Source organism: Abramis brama, assembly GCF_963993115.1.
Source record: "Abramis brama genome assembly, chromosome: 10".
In the NCBI taxonomy this organism is placed as follows: domain Eukaryota; kingdom Metazoa; phylum Chordata; class Actinopteri; order Cypriniformes; family Leuciscidae; genus Abramis; species Abramis brama.
The window spans coordinates 7304126-7318115 of record NC_139972.1 but is presented as its reverse complement, the minus strand read 5'-3'; positions in this window follow the sequence as shown (position 1 = coordinate 7318115).

The following is a 13990-nucleotide window of genomic DNA, read 5'->3' as shown; positions in this document are numbered from 1 at the left end:
TTGGCGTTGAGCCTCAACCCCAATCTCTTGATGTGAGCAAGAACGACATCTCGATGCCGAACCACCTGTTGTTCCGATTGAGTTAGAATTAACCAATCGTCGATATAATTCAGAATGCGGATGCCCTGCAGCCTTAGAGGGGCTATAGCTGCATCCATACACTTCGTGAACGTTCGGGGTGACAATGCTAGGCCGAACGGAAGAATCCGATAATGGTACGCTTCGCCCCCGAAAGCGAACCTCAGGAACTTCCTGTGTTGAGGAAGAATAGACACATGGAAGTAGGCGTCCTACAGATCTATCGTGACAAACCAGTCCTCGGACCTGATTTGTGACACGATCTGTTTGAGAGTGAGCATCTTGAACTTGAGCTTCCCTACAGTGCGATTTAAAAGACGCAGATCTAAAATCGGACTCAACCCCCCGTCTTTCTTTGGAACAAAGAAGTACTGGCTGTAATAACCTGACTCCCTGCTGGGAGGAGGAACCCATTCTATAGCTCCTTTTTGCAGAAGAGTCATAACCTCCTGTTCCATCACCAGAGCCTGCTCGGGGCCCACCACAGTGGGAAGGACCCCTCTGAACCGAGGCGGACAAGACCTGAACTGTATAGCGTAACCTCTTTCGATTGTATGCAGGACCCACTGAGACACATTGGGAAGATTTTTCCACTCCACTAGAAAATCGACTAGGGTGCCAGCCTCTCAAGGCTGGCCTCTGGAATATGTCAAGCTGCAGACACAGTGCCCTGTAACGGCGCACCGGCAGGGAACAACTGGTCTAACTGCTCTAGACTCCTCCCCGGAGGGAGCGAGCGCCCCTCGGGAAACGCTCGCTGGGGCCGTCTACGCCCCAGCATGAAGGCAGGGTTGGCAGATCGGCCCCCTGAGGGCACCGAGTGGAGACGGGCACCGTATAATGAGGTGGAAACCGTCTTCCCCACGGTGGGGTGTATTTTGAACAGCAGGCACAGTGCCCTGTAACGGCGCACCGGCAGGGAACAACTGGCCTGACTACTCTAGAGCCCTCCTCGGAGGGAGCGAGCAACCCTCGGGTAAAAACTCGCTGGGACCTTCTGCGCCCCGGCATAAAGACGGGGTTGGCAGAACAGCCCCCCTGAGGGCACCGAGGGGAGACGGGCACCATATAATAAGGTGGAAACCATCTTCCCCAAGGAGGGGTGTACCCTCAGAAGCCCTACACTACTGGCGTCAGGGCTCCTTGGCCTACTTAGAGATAATAACGATCCTCAGATCCGTTTTATCATAAGTACTGATATTAGAAAGGGCACGAAGCACTGGCGCGTGCCCTTACCATAAACATGGATTTTAGAAAATGCATAGTACTTTATACAGCTTTTTAAATTTCTCAAATTTAATATATCCAGTAACAAAGTATTTCATAGTCTGAATTACAGGCTGAATATTCATATCTGAATACAGAAAGAATCATAGCTTGAAAACACACATTTTAGTTGTGATAATAGGAATAAGAGAGAAAGGGAAACTCCTTGAGCTCAGTTTCCTCCACATTATAAATAAATTGCAGATCTACGCGTTGCCTCGACAACGCGAGATCCAAGCCGTTGATTCTTTATGCTGCCATCTACGCGCTGCCTCAGCAAGCGCAAGATCTGCTTTTAGCTAGTTAAGACTCAACAGTTTGTTTTCTAAAACTTCATTATTGTGCGTGTGTTTTTCTACACATTAAAGTGGCGAGTCTATTTCAAAAACTACAACATTCAGCTCCTCAGAACTGGATAATTGCAGTACCGATGCCTCATTCGGGGTGGAAGTAACCGCAAAGCGTGCTTCCGCCCCGAGATGAGACACTGGACCTGGCAGGTGAAGGCAGAGAAAAGGCGAAGCCCGTCTCTAAAACCCCTCTGCCAGATCCATTTGCGAACCTCGTGACTCAAGCCGCCGCTCTGCCTCGGCAGAAGCGGAACGCGAGCCGCGAGGAACGCAAGCCGAGGCGCCCTCCTCAAAGAGCGACCGGCGGGAGCACAGCGTTCTCACAACAATGCTTATTCAGTCCCCTCGAGGGCTGATTGAGCGTGCTGCGCTCCCAAACGAACAGCACACAATATGTGTATCCCCACCCGTGATTTGTAGATAGGTAGGGATGAACACCCTATTGAAATGCTGTTCGCTCGCCATTTTATTTATTTTTTTCACACAGAGCGCTGCTGAAGTAACAGAAGCTGTCTCGCTTGTGATTCAGGGGTGCTTTATAGTTTCCTGGTCGATGACGTCACCCGCCTACTACGTTCCGTCTCGCCATTGGACTGATTTCATTCATGCTTTAGACGCACTATGCTGGAGGCGTTCCCACTGCGATTACACGCAGCGGTAGTCCCTGAAGGGGAACTCAGTTTGCACAAATAGGTTGTGGAAAAGGGCATCAGAACTGTAATGGCACTGTTTGCAACAGCTGGATATTCTTTCTCCACAGTTATCCAAAAACTGTCCAAAGCCATGTCTTGAAATTTCATTTTAAACTGCAGTCTTCCCTTAGGTCTGTGAGTTGTTCTTGTACTTGCAATGGCATGACTTTTGAACTTTCCAGTCCTGATGAACTCCAAGGATCAAGGACCCAGTCAAACTCAGCATAAGTCTCACCTGGAAAATAAAAGTTGAACCTCTCCTCTAGTACCTTCAGATGCTGGGCAATAAGCTCAGGGAGTTTGCTGTTTGAGTGTGCATTGCACAAGGGAAACATATCAAGTTGGCCCTGTTCAACAAAAAGAACGCCAGAGGGCGAGCTTGGACCCCAAGCCTACCAATTTTTTCATTATAAGTGAGAATATTTTCACCTTTGCCTTGCATTTTTGTGTTCAGTTCATTAAGATGCTTAAAAACATTAGCGAGATATGCAAGTTTTGAAGACCATTCCACGTCTGTAATTAATTCCTGGTTAAGGACATTTTTTAACTCTTCCCTCAGTTCGTCGAGTCATGCCAATACCTTGCCTACCTCTTAATAATTGGTTAATGGGATTATTTATGACCTTGTGAGTATAAGGGGGTTCATTGTTTAATATTTGAACTAGAGGTCTGCTCTCCCGCAGGAGTCCCGCGGAACCCGCGGGAGTCCCGCGGCACCCGCGGGTCGTGACGCAAAACAGTGTGGCGCAGGACAAATTTTGAAAGGTCATTGCGGGAGCGGGCGGGATGATGAAGGTGCAATTGCGGGTGCGGGTGCGGGCGGGGGGGATGATACGCTGCACTCCCGCAAATTAAATATGAGTGTAAAGTAAAATATATAAATGATTAAAGTAGCGAATTTGTAGTTGTGAGGGAGATTCTGTTTGGCAGCAATAAAAACGTTTTAAGCAGCCTAAACTTGTGGATGTTGTCATTTGGGGTAGGGCGGGGCCTAATCTCACGCACACTTGTTTAGAGACAATTCCTTCCCGCTGGTCCGTTTTCGAATTCAAAAGCTTTAAGTTCAAAATAGACAGCATGGACGAGGAACAGAGCACCTCTAGTGCTTCAGATATAGGCCTAAGCGCTTCAGATGTAAGTAGCCTACTTCTCTAAAGAAAGGCACATTTATTACAAAAAAATCACAAAACCTCAAATCAGACATTTGGAAGTCTTTTTCGGTTGTGCATGATGGAGAGGGGAATCAACTACCTTTTGCCTGCTGCGATAAATGCTCAAAGGTGTTAACATACAACAGACACAAATCGCATTTTTTTTCCAAGACCTTTCGTGAGACAGAAAGTCAACATCCATCCTGCCTGCCGTCTTGCGGGCATTTGCGGGCGGGAGCGGGACATAATATCACAGATGCGGGCGGGAGCGAGACTAAAAATGACAAATCTTTGCGGGAGCGGGACTGAACACTGCGGGAGCGGGACTGAACATTGTGTCCCGCGCAGGTCTCTAATTTGAACTTTGTCCCAGTTATAAAGTTATGAGGGTTATTTTTGAGCTCTGACATCCGGTTGTGTCATATGCCATTCCATCACACAGTGGGGGTTTTCCAAGCACAGTGGAAGTGATAAAAATATATTTTCTAATAATGACGTATATTTCACACTAAAGTTGAAAAACATTCTGTTCTTTAAAAGAATTCAAATGAAATGCTTATAAAATAAATATATAATATAAAATAAATATCTTGCTAATTTAAGTAAAGTTAAAAAACATTCTGTTCTTTAAAGGTATATAAATGAAATGCTTATAATATAAAATAAAAAACGTATATTTCACACTAAAGTTGGAAAACATTCAATTCTTTAAAAGTATAATATACAATATATAATATAAAATCTACTGAATCAATTATTTTAGTTTTAGATAAACAATAAATAAAATCATCTTACATTTTCAGAGTTTAAGAAGTAGCTCCTAACACATCAATGTCCATACCACGTATGAATGGGTTCACAAAAATGCAATGAGTTTAAAGTTGTAATACAAAAGAACCTGAGTGTTTCCCTCTCACACCAGCGTTTGACAGTCATGAGACATTATGAATGTTTTGGTAGTGCTAAAACTATTTCAAAGTATAATCTTAAAAGTTTAAAGTATATCTTTAAAAAAAGAAGATGTTTTAAATTAAATTAAATTAAATTAATTATTCAAAGTTTTAATAAAAACAAATATTCTACATCGATGGTCTGTGGAAAAAACTTGACTTGAACTTAAAGTATATTTTTTATTTATCATGGGTATGTAAAATAATTAAAAATTTGAAGTGTCAACAAGTCATCTCACACATGTGAAATGTTTAATAATTCCTTAAGTTGTCTCTGTGAGAAAATTACCACATAGGCCTATCTTCAGAGAGAGAGCAACAATGAAAACATTAAGAAACTGTGAACCCTCAGGCTGTCACCATTGATAGGCTGCTTATAAGGCCCTTCCGATTGATTGATTGATTGATTGATTGATTGATTGATTGATTCCTTTATTGTCATTGTACCAACATACAATGAAATATATATATTTTTTAACGTACACAGCAAGAGTAGTTAAATTCATATTGCAAATTGCCCATTATTAAATAAGGTGCTTAGTGTTATGTCAAAAATGTCTAGTGGTAATAATTTGAGGATGTAGTTTCAGTTCATGGTTCATTATCCTGATGGCATTGGGATAAAAACTGTTCATGAGTCTGGTTGTGTGTGTTTTGATCGATCTAAAGTGTTTTCCAGATGGCAACAGTTCAAAAAGCTGATGGGCTGGGTGATTCGGGTCCGTCACAATGTTGTGTGTTTTCTGCAGGCAGCGGGAGTTAAAAATGTCATCCAGAGCAGGTAGCTGTTGGTTTGTGATGTTCTGTGCGGTATTTATAACTCACTGCAGGGCCTTTTTATCACCAGCCGAGCTGCCTCCATACCACACCAGCATATTATATGTGAGGACACTTTCAATAGAACAGCAGTAGAATGACACCAGGAGCCGCGCTGACAGGTTTATTTTCCTAAGCATTCTGAGAAAGTACATCCGCTGTTGCACCTTCTTGACTAATGCTGTGATGTTTGTTGTCCATGAAAGGTCCTCAGAAATGTGTGTGCCCAGAAATTTAAAGCTTGATACTCTCTCCACTATCTCCCCGTTGATATGCAGTGGTGTGTGAACAATCTGTTCCTTCCTGAAATCAATGATAAGTTCTTTCGTTTTCTTGATGTTTAGGGTAAGATTATTCTCCATACACCACGTCGTCAGCCTCTGTACCTCCTCTCTATAGGCATACTCATCTCCTCTGGTGATCAGCCCCAGCACAGTCGTGTCATCCGCAAATTGAATTATGATGTTGTTGTCATTAGATGGTACGCAATCATGAATATATAGGGAGTAAAGAAATGGACTTAGCACACAGCCTTGTGGGGCTCCCGTGCTGGTTAGCGTAGTTGTGGAATGATGTGAGCCCATCCTCACTGACTGTGGCCTCTTTGTTAGGAAGTCTTTAATCCACAGGCAGATGTTATGCTGTATGCCTAGGTCAGACATCTTGTAAAACAGTCTGTTTGATAAGATGGTATTAAAAGCAGAACTGTAGTCAATGAACAAAAGCCGTGCATACGTCCCTTGATGTTCCAGGTGGCACAATACAGTGTGGAGTGCAGTGTTGATGGCATCGTCTGTCGACCTGTTGGCCCTGTATGTGTACTGGTGGGGGTCCATGGTGGGTAGTAGAGCAGACTTGATATGATATAAAACCAGCCTCTCCATGCATTTCATAATTATAGATATTAGTGCAATGGGCCTATAGTCATTGAGGGATGTTATAGCAGCCTGCTTTGGCACCGGCACTATTATAGAGGTCTTCAGGCAGGTTGGAACAGTGCACTGCAACAGAGACAAGTTGAAGATGTTTGTGAGTACCTCACCCAACTCAGCTGCACAGTCTCTGAGTGCGCACCCTGGAATGCCGTCTGGTCCAGATGCTTTCCATGCCTTGATTTTACGGAGAGTGTGTATCACCTCAATAGGTTGAAGAATGAGCACCTGGCTATTTGTGTCTGGAGCAGGATTGATGGTAGTCTCAGTACTTTCCACCTCAAAGCGGCTGAAGAACCGGTTTAGCTGTTCTGCCATTGAAGCACTGCTATTAGACAGGCAAGTGATGTTAATCTGCCCAGTGATGTGCCGGATCCCCTGCCAAGCCCGGCGTGGGTCGGAGTTGCAGAAGTGGTTCTCAATCCTCTGCTTATAAGCGGCCTTAGCATCCCTGATGCCCTTCCTCAAATTCGTCCTGGCTGCACTGTAAAGCTGTCTGTCACCGGACCGAAAAGCAGAATTACGGGCCTGCAGCAGGTGTTTTACATTGTTGGTCATCCACGGCTTGTTGTTAGGGAATATATAGATCCGTTTCGTGATGGTGACATTTTCAATGCAGCATTTTATATAGAATAGCACAGAGGATGTATAGATGTCGATTTTATTGTCCACAAATACGGTCAAGTCAGTGCGTCTAAAGCAGTCCTGCAGCTGTTCAGACGCTCCTTCCGGCCATATTTGTATTATTCTAGCAGTAGGTTTGATCCGGTTGATAACTGGTCTATATGCTGTCAAAAACAATGAAATATGGTCAGACAGTCCTAAGTGGGGGAGAGGTGATGCCTTATATCCATGCTTGACGTTACTATAAACATGGTCGAGTATGTTTTTTCCTCTTGTGGGGCACTTTACATGATGTTTTATAAACAAAGTTCGGGAGGAGCATGTTCAAATAATCAATCCAATCTACTCGTCATCAAACAATTATGTCTACCCTAATCAGCATGACAAGAAGTATATATATATTCACTCTGTCAACTCACCTAATATTCCTTGACAGTTTTCCAGCATCCCTCCACCACCCCGACTCCTCACTCTTGGCTCAATCTTTTACAGCCAGGAATACGGGGGGAGTACTCTGGGTTCGGGCCGAATACCGAGCCCGGAGCCCTCTCCTCGGACAGCACGCCAAATATGCATTTATTCTATCTGACTTATTTGTAAGTGTGAACTAGTGAAATGCTGGTAAAATTTTGGGAGAACAGTTTTTAGGTTGGCTCTATTGAAATCACCTGCTATGACAAAAGCTCCTTCTGGATAAGCCCGCTGTTGTTTTCTAATGGCAGTTAGCAAATAGGCCAACGCTGTTTTGATGTTGGCATCCGGAGGTACGTAAACAGCATTGATAACAACAACTGTAAATTCCCGCGGCAAGTAGAAGGGGCGACATTTTACTGTTAAATACTCCAAGTCCGGGGAGCAGTAAGTGTCAGTTATTACAGCGTTTGTACACCAATTGTCGTTGGTGTAAACACAAAGCCCCCCTCCTCTGTTCTTACCAGAATCCGCGGCCCTGTCGGCTCGGTGCGCTACACTGCCTGCTAGTTGAATAGCCTCCGCTGGGATCGCTGGCTTGAGCCAAGTCTCCGTGATTACCATGGCACAGCAGTCCTGGATGGTTTTCTGCGTAGATGTAATGAGTTCCAGCTCCTCGATTTTATTGGTAAGTGATCTTGCGTTTGTGACGAAGAGGCTCGGCAGTGGAGGCTTGTGTGGGTCTCTGCCTAGCCTAGCTCGTATCCCGGCTCTGCAGCCCCGCTTCTGCCTCCTCTCACAGCGCCGCCTCTGTCGCTTCTCGGCTGGAAAAGTAATCCACGGAGACCCCTGTGGTCTGACGAGCTCAGACGGTATGTTGTGTCTAGGATCTTCCTGGTTAAAAGTACAGCCCCCGGACGTCAAACTGATGACGAGAAGTTCGTGCCGGCTGTATTTTATGTATACTTGTGCATACGTGTTTCTTAGAAAGAAATAAACTATTAGTAAACTACTCAAAACATGTCGATACGTGGAGAGCTGAGCCGCTGCGTGTGCACGCGCCGCCATTTCCGTTTCCGTTATCAGCGCTGCGTCTTCTGAGAAAGAAGTTCCTTGACCATCATTAATGATAGCTTCAGGATATAGAGTGACAGACCAGATGAGCCTCTGTGCATCATGTCACAGCGTATGTAATGTCAGTCTGCTAACGCCTTTCCAAAGCCAAAGTTTTGTTCGTACTAAATTTATTTCAAAGCATAATTGTAAAAGTGTAAATACGATTTTTTTTTAAATGAAAGATTTTTTAATTAAATACATTCGTATCTTCTATTTATATTTTAGAAAATTACTGTAATGATTTTGTTTAACGGTGACCTTAAGTATAATTTTTATTAAACAATGTCAAATAGATTGTTGAAAAACTGTACTTAGTCGTCTTTAATCTCATTTATATGAAAAGGTTCAATCAGTATTTTTTTTGTCCATGCAGGGTTTCAATTTTTATGGTGGTGGCTTTCCATAGCCATGATGATTTTTGTACTGTAACTGCATATTATATCCCCTACACCTAAACACGACCATCACAGAAAACCTGTTTTGAGCTCGGACAGACACTTCCTGTTTAATGTCCTGCTGGCAGTGTTTCAGAGCTCCGTACGTTAATGGAGCGTTTCATAGTGTTTGAACTTGGACTCGTTTTGAGGAGAATTGGGTTGTAGCTCGTTGACTAGGTTACTATGATTGTAAATAGGTGTCGTTTTTGTTTTAACAACGTTTAGCTCAAGAATATTGATCCGGGAAGTTCGAATAGCCTTTGTGAATATTGCAAACTTCACTGAACTCCTTGAGTTAAGCACTGACCGCATTTCTTTATATTTGAGTCCAAGTTCAAATACTATGAAACGCTCCATTAACGTATGGAGCTCTGAAACACTGCCAGCGGGACATTAAACAATAAGTGTCTGTCCGAGCTCAAAACAGGTTTTGCGAGGGAACGCAAAAGTTTTGCGTGGGAACGCAAAGTTTCTCGGGGGAACGCAAAAGTTTTGCGAGGGAACGCAAAAGATTTGGAAAAAATAATTCTCCCATCCTAAAATTTTTTCCACCACCATGTCCCTTTAGGGGCTCCATAGTTTTGCGCGCACACACACACACACACGGTTCTAAAAAATGAACTAATCTCTATATTTAAATTAAATTATTATAAATAAAATATATAACCAATGTATAATAACATGTTACTAAAATGTATTTTAAAAAAATGTAAACATAGTTTTAGCTAAATGAATATATTTATAAAAACACCTTGCATTTTCAGAACACTGAAGAAGTAGTTTATTGAATGATATAAAAAAAAAAATCCAAAAAGCAAATAATTTAAGTTGTCATAACTAAAACAGCCCCAGATCCTTCAGGGATAAACTACAGGTGCTGGTCATAAAATTAGAATATCATCAAAAAGTTGATTTATTTCAGTAATTCCGTTAAAAAAGTGAAACTTGTATATTATATAGACTCATTACATGCAAAGTGAGATATCTCAAGCCTTTATTTGTTATAATTTTGATGATTATGGCTTACAGCTTATGAAAACCACAAAATCAAAATTTCAGAAAATTAGAATATTACATGAAATCACACAGTAATTACACAGTAATACCATGGTGATTGAACCAGGTTTTGGTTCTTTTAGCAGTGTGGGCAGGTGCAAATCCTGCTGGAAAATGAAGGAAGCATGAAGTGCTCTAAAAATGTCCTGGTCGACACCTGCGTTGACTCTGGATTTAATAAAGCATAGTGGACCAAAGTCCTCTTTTCTGATGAGAGCAAATTTTGCATCTCATTTGGAAACCAAGGTCCCAGAGTCTGGAGGAAGAATGGAGAGGCACACAATCCAAGATGCTTGAAGTCCAGTGTGAAGTTTCCACAGTCTGTGTTGGTTTGGGGAGCCATGTCATCGGCTGGTGTGGTCCACTGTGCTGTCCACTCAACGCAGCCGTCTACCAGGACATTTCCAGAGCACTTCATGCTTCCTTCAGCAGACAAGATTTATGGAGATGCTGACTTCATTTTCCAGCAGGATTTGCACTGGCCCACACTGCCAAAATAACCAAAACCTGGTTCAGTGACCATGGGATTACTGTGTAATTACTGTGTGATTTCATGTAATATTCTAATTTTCTGAGATTTTGATTTTGTGGTTTTCACAAGCTGTAAGCCATAATCATCAAAATTATAACAAATAAAGGCTTGAAATATCTCACTTTGCATGTAATGCGTCTATATAATATACAAGTTTCACTTTTTTAATGGAATTACTGAAATAAATCAACTTTTTGATGATATTCTAATTTTATGACCAGCACCTGTACAGTGTGAAATGAAGCTTCAGACCCGTACAGAGACGAGAGGAGTTACAGACCAGATGAGCCTCGGGGGATAATGTCACAGTAAAGCTAGTCTACATCCAGAGTTTTATACTAAATTAATTTAAAATGTAGCGATAATCACTTCTGGGGAATAATTAACTCAAATGAAGGGGAATATTCATGAGTTTATGAATATGATTTTGCTTATCGTCTACACAGATTAAATTACCCAAAAAGGGAATATTTGATCAATTTGTCAGGATAACTTTTATTCAGAATTAATTTCAGTTATCTAAACATACTGTTTGTCTCGCAAACTCTATGTAAGACTTCCTTATCAAATACCAATAAAAGTACCCTTCTTACAAACTCCAAGAAATATTAATTTTCTGGCCGTGAACATTAATTTTCCTGTGTTTATAAAATTAAACTACTCAACGTAGTAAATAATAAAAGCTTTGTAGCTGAATCGTACTTCTCATTGACTTTGTAATACGAGCATTTAGACAGAAGCAATCAGGAGTATATTGGATTTTAATACATGCAAAACTAAGGAATACAAAATACTACAATTTACACGAATATGCATACACAAAATACAGAACACATGAACAATACAAGATACGAATAACGAAAATGGAGTGAGAGAGAGAAATCAGAAAATGAGAGAGATGAAGGAGAGAGAGAGAGAGAGAGAGAGAGAGAGAGAGAGAGAGACAGAGAGATCACCGAGATGATCACAGTATGGCAAAATAGCAGACTAGGTAACCTTTGAGAGAGACAACAAGAAATCAAACCACCTTAGTGGTGCAGACAATCTTAAACGAATTAAAGCTCGATTAAGTTTGATTATATTTGCATATAGTCTGTCGTGTTTCTGAGGCAAGAGGACGCGTGTGTCGGTCTTTCGGAGCTGTGCGTTCTTCTCGTGTCTTCCAGGGCGAGCAGACTCGCGGTAAATTTAAAGGTTCTACTTGAAGTTAAAGTTGCCGGCTACGCTCACTTCACTGAACGTAGGAAACGAAACGAAAAGATTTAAAGGAAAGAAAAGAAAAACAAAAACGGAGAAAAGCTCCCGAAGGAGCCATGGAACCAGAAACTCTCTCAGACGAAGTGCTCTTCAGAGAAACTTTCCTGAGTCGATCTTTTATGGAGTTTCTTAACTTACGCGTATGTGGACCAATCACTTTAGAGTATCTCGAGCGGGAAAAATTCTCTTTGTCTTGTCAAGAGAACTTATCTGCATAGTTTATGATAGTATAAAAAATTCAGCAGAACACTCTAGCTGTCACGTTCCACACATAGGAAACAGAGAGAAGATCCAATTGCAATATGTATCTTTAATGAGGGTAATCCGTTACTCAGAAACAGTCCATGCAGGGGTCAAAACCAAGATAGCAATTCAACATAAAAAGACACACGAAAAACAGGCAAGAACAGTACTCGGAAGTGGCGTGATAATTACAAGGACTCCGTGACACACACTAAAACAGACAGGGTTATATACACAGGGAAACGACAATGATAATGGGGAATTGGCTGAGTGCAATGATCAGTGATAAGGGACAGCTGAGTGCAATGATGAGACAAGAATCGTGGGGAATGTAGTTCAGAAAGTGCCAGACACCGTGGGCAAGGAGGACATCTAGTGGTTACCCAGGGAACACAAACCAAACACTGTGACACTAGCAAGATGGTACACACAGAATAATACATTTTCCTGTAATCTCCTGTATACGGTTGGTTCAGTCAGAACGAGGTGGTTAAAGAGAGACCAAGAATGGCAGGTAAAAGTAGTAGGAATATAAAGTTACAATCAAATGCACGATTATAGGCATTTTAAGTTTGATTAACACACAATAAAATTGTCAGTACTTCCAGTATGGCATGTGAAGACATCTAAGCACAACAAGGAATACATTTAATACATTTAAAGGCACTTTTCATCACAAGGGGTCCATGTGTGGTGTTTATGTGTGTGTGTGTGTGTGTGTGTGTGTGTGTGTGTGTGTGTGTGTGTGTGTGTGAGGTGACTTCTCAGTCTCCAGGGGGTTGTAAAGTGTTATCCTGTAGCAGGGGGGTCAGGTTACAAGACCATGATTCTATTTGAGAACATTAATTAGGAGAAACACTTCCAAGTTACAAATCAGAAAATCATAACTATGGCATGAAAGGCCTAACCAAACATGCAGGCCTTAATACATCATCGTAGATTCTGAATCCTTCTGAATTAAATGCAAGGTAAGTTTTTGTGTTTGGAATGTCTTTAGAAAGGTTCGTTATCTCTCTGGCTGAGAGAAAGAGAGAAGGGGGATGCATTGGCAATCTTTTGACGCTTGTAAAGCTAGGAGATGCGGTGTCGTGTTGTTCTGTTAATACTCCGAGGTGCCATAAATGTCGGGAGAGACAATTTGTTGCAGACTAGCTGGACGTATGATTTGTATTTGGGAGTTCGGAGCTCGAGCTTGTATTTTAAGGAGGAATGTGCATTTGTGTTTAGATTCAACGAGCCATGATTCATTAATTCAGAACCAATGAATGAATGATCTGCTCATCCACTACAAAAAGCATAACCTTAAAAGTTTGAATTAGATATTTTAAAATTTAAAGACTGTTTAAATCAAATCTTTAAAGTTTTATTAAAATCGTATCTTCTATTTATCTTCTTAGAAGACTTATGTATGATGTAAATGATTTGCTTAAATTTAACCTAAGGTATTATTTTTACTAAACAGGGTCTGTTCAAAAGATTCTTGAAGAGATTATTTTCTGTTCTTTAGACTGAAAAAAAAAAAAAAAGTATGCTTAGATCTTATTTATACAAAAATATTTCAAACTGTATTTTTGTCCATACAACATGAAACATGTTGTCAAAGTTTGTCACAATGTTTTGTTTTGTTTTTAAGAAATCCGAGGACTCTACATCATGATCTTATTTAGACTGAGTTGTATCTTTTAGAAAATCACCACACATTTTTCAGAGATGCTGATGGTCCATGGCGCGGCACAAGTAAAGTTTGTCTTGAGCGAATATTTAATTTTACTCGTCTTAATTCAAAGCATGATCTTACTTTTTCTATGGTAGCTATGATCTATTGCACTTATAAGATGTATAAGTTCATTTTTACTTTTGTTGTATCTCCCAAACTATCCTTAATCAGTGTGGAAACACACAGGGTGAAACCCTTTACTGAGAATATACTATCGGTTATCTACTCAAAATATATGTAGAAGTTTAAAATGTTAGCATTTTGTGAAGAGCTTGGGAAAGGTGTTTGACTACAGCCTGAAAGACACGGCAGCCATCCGGGCAACCAACCTTGAACTGGAAGACTGGCTAGCCGGAGTGGAC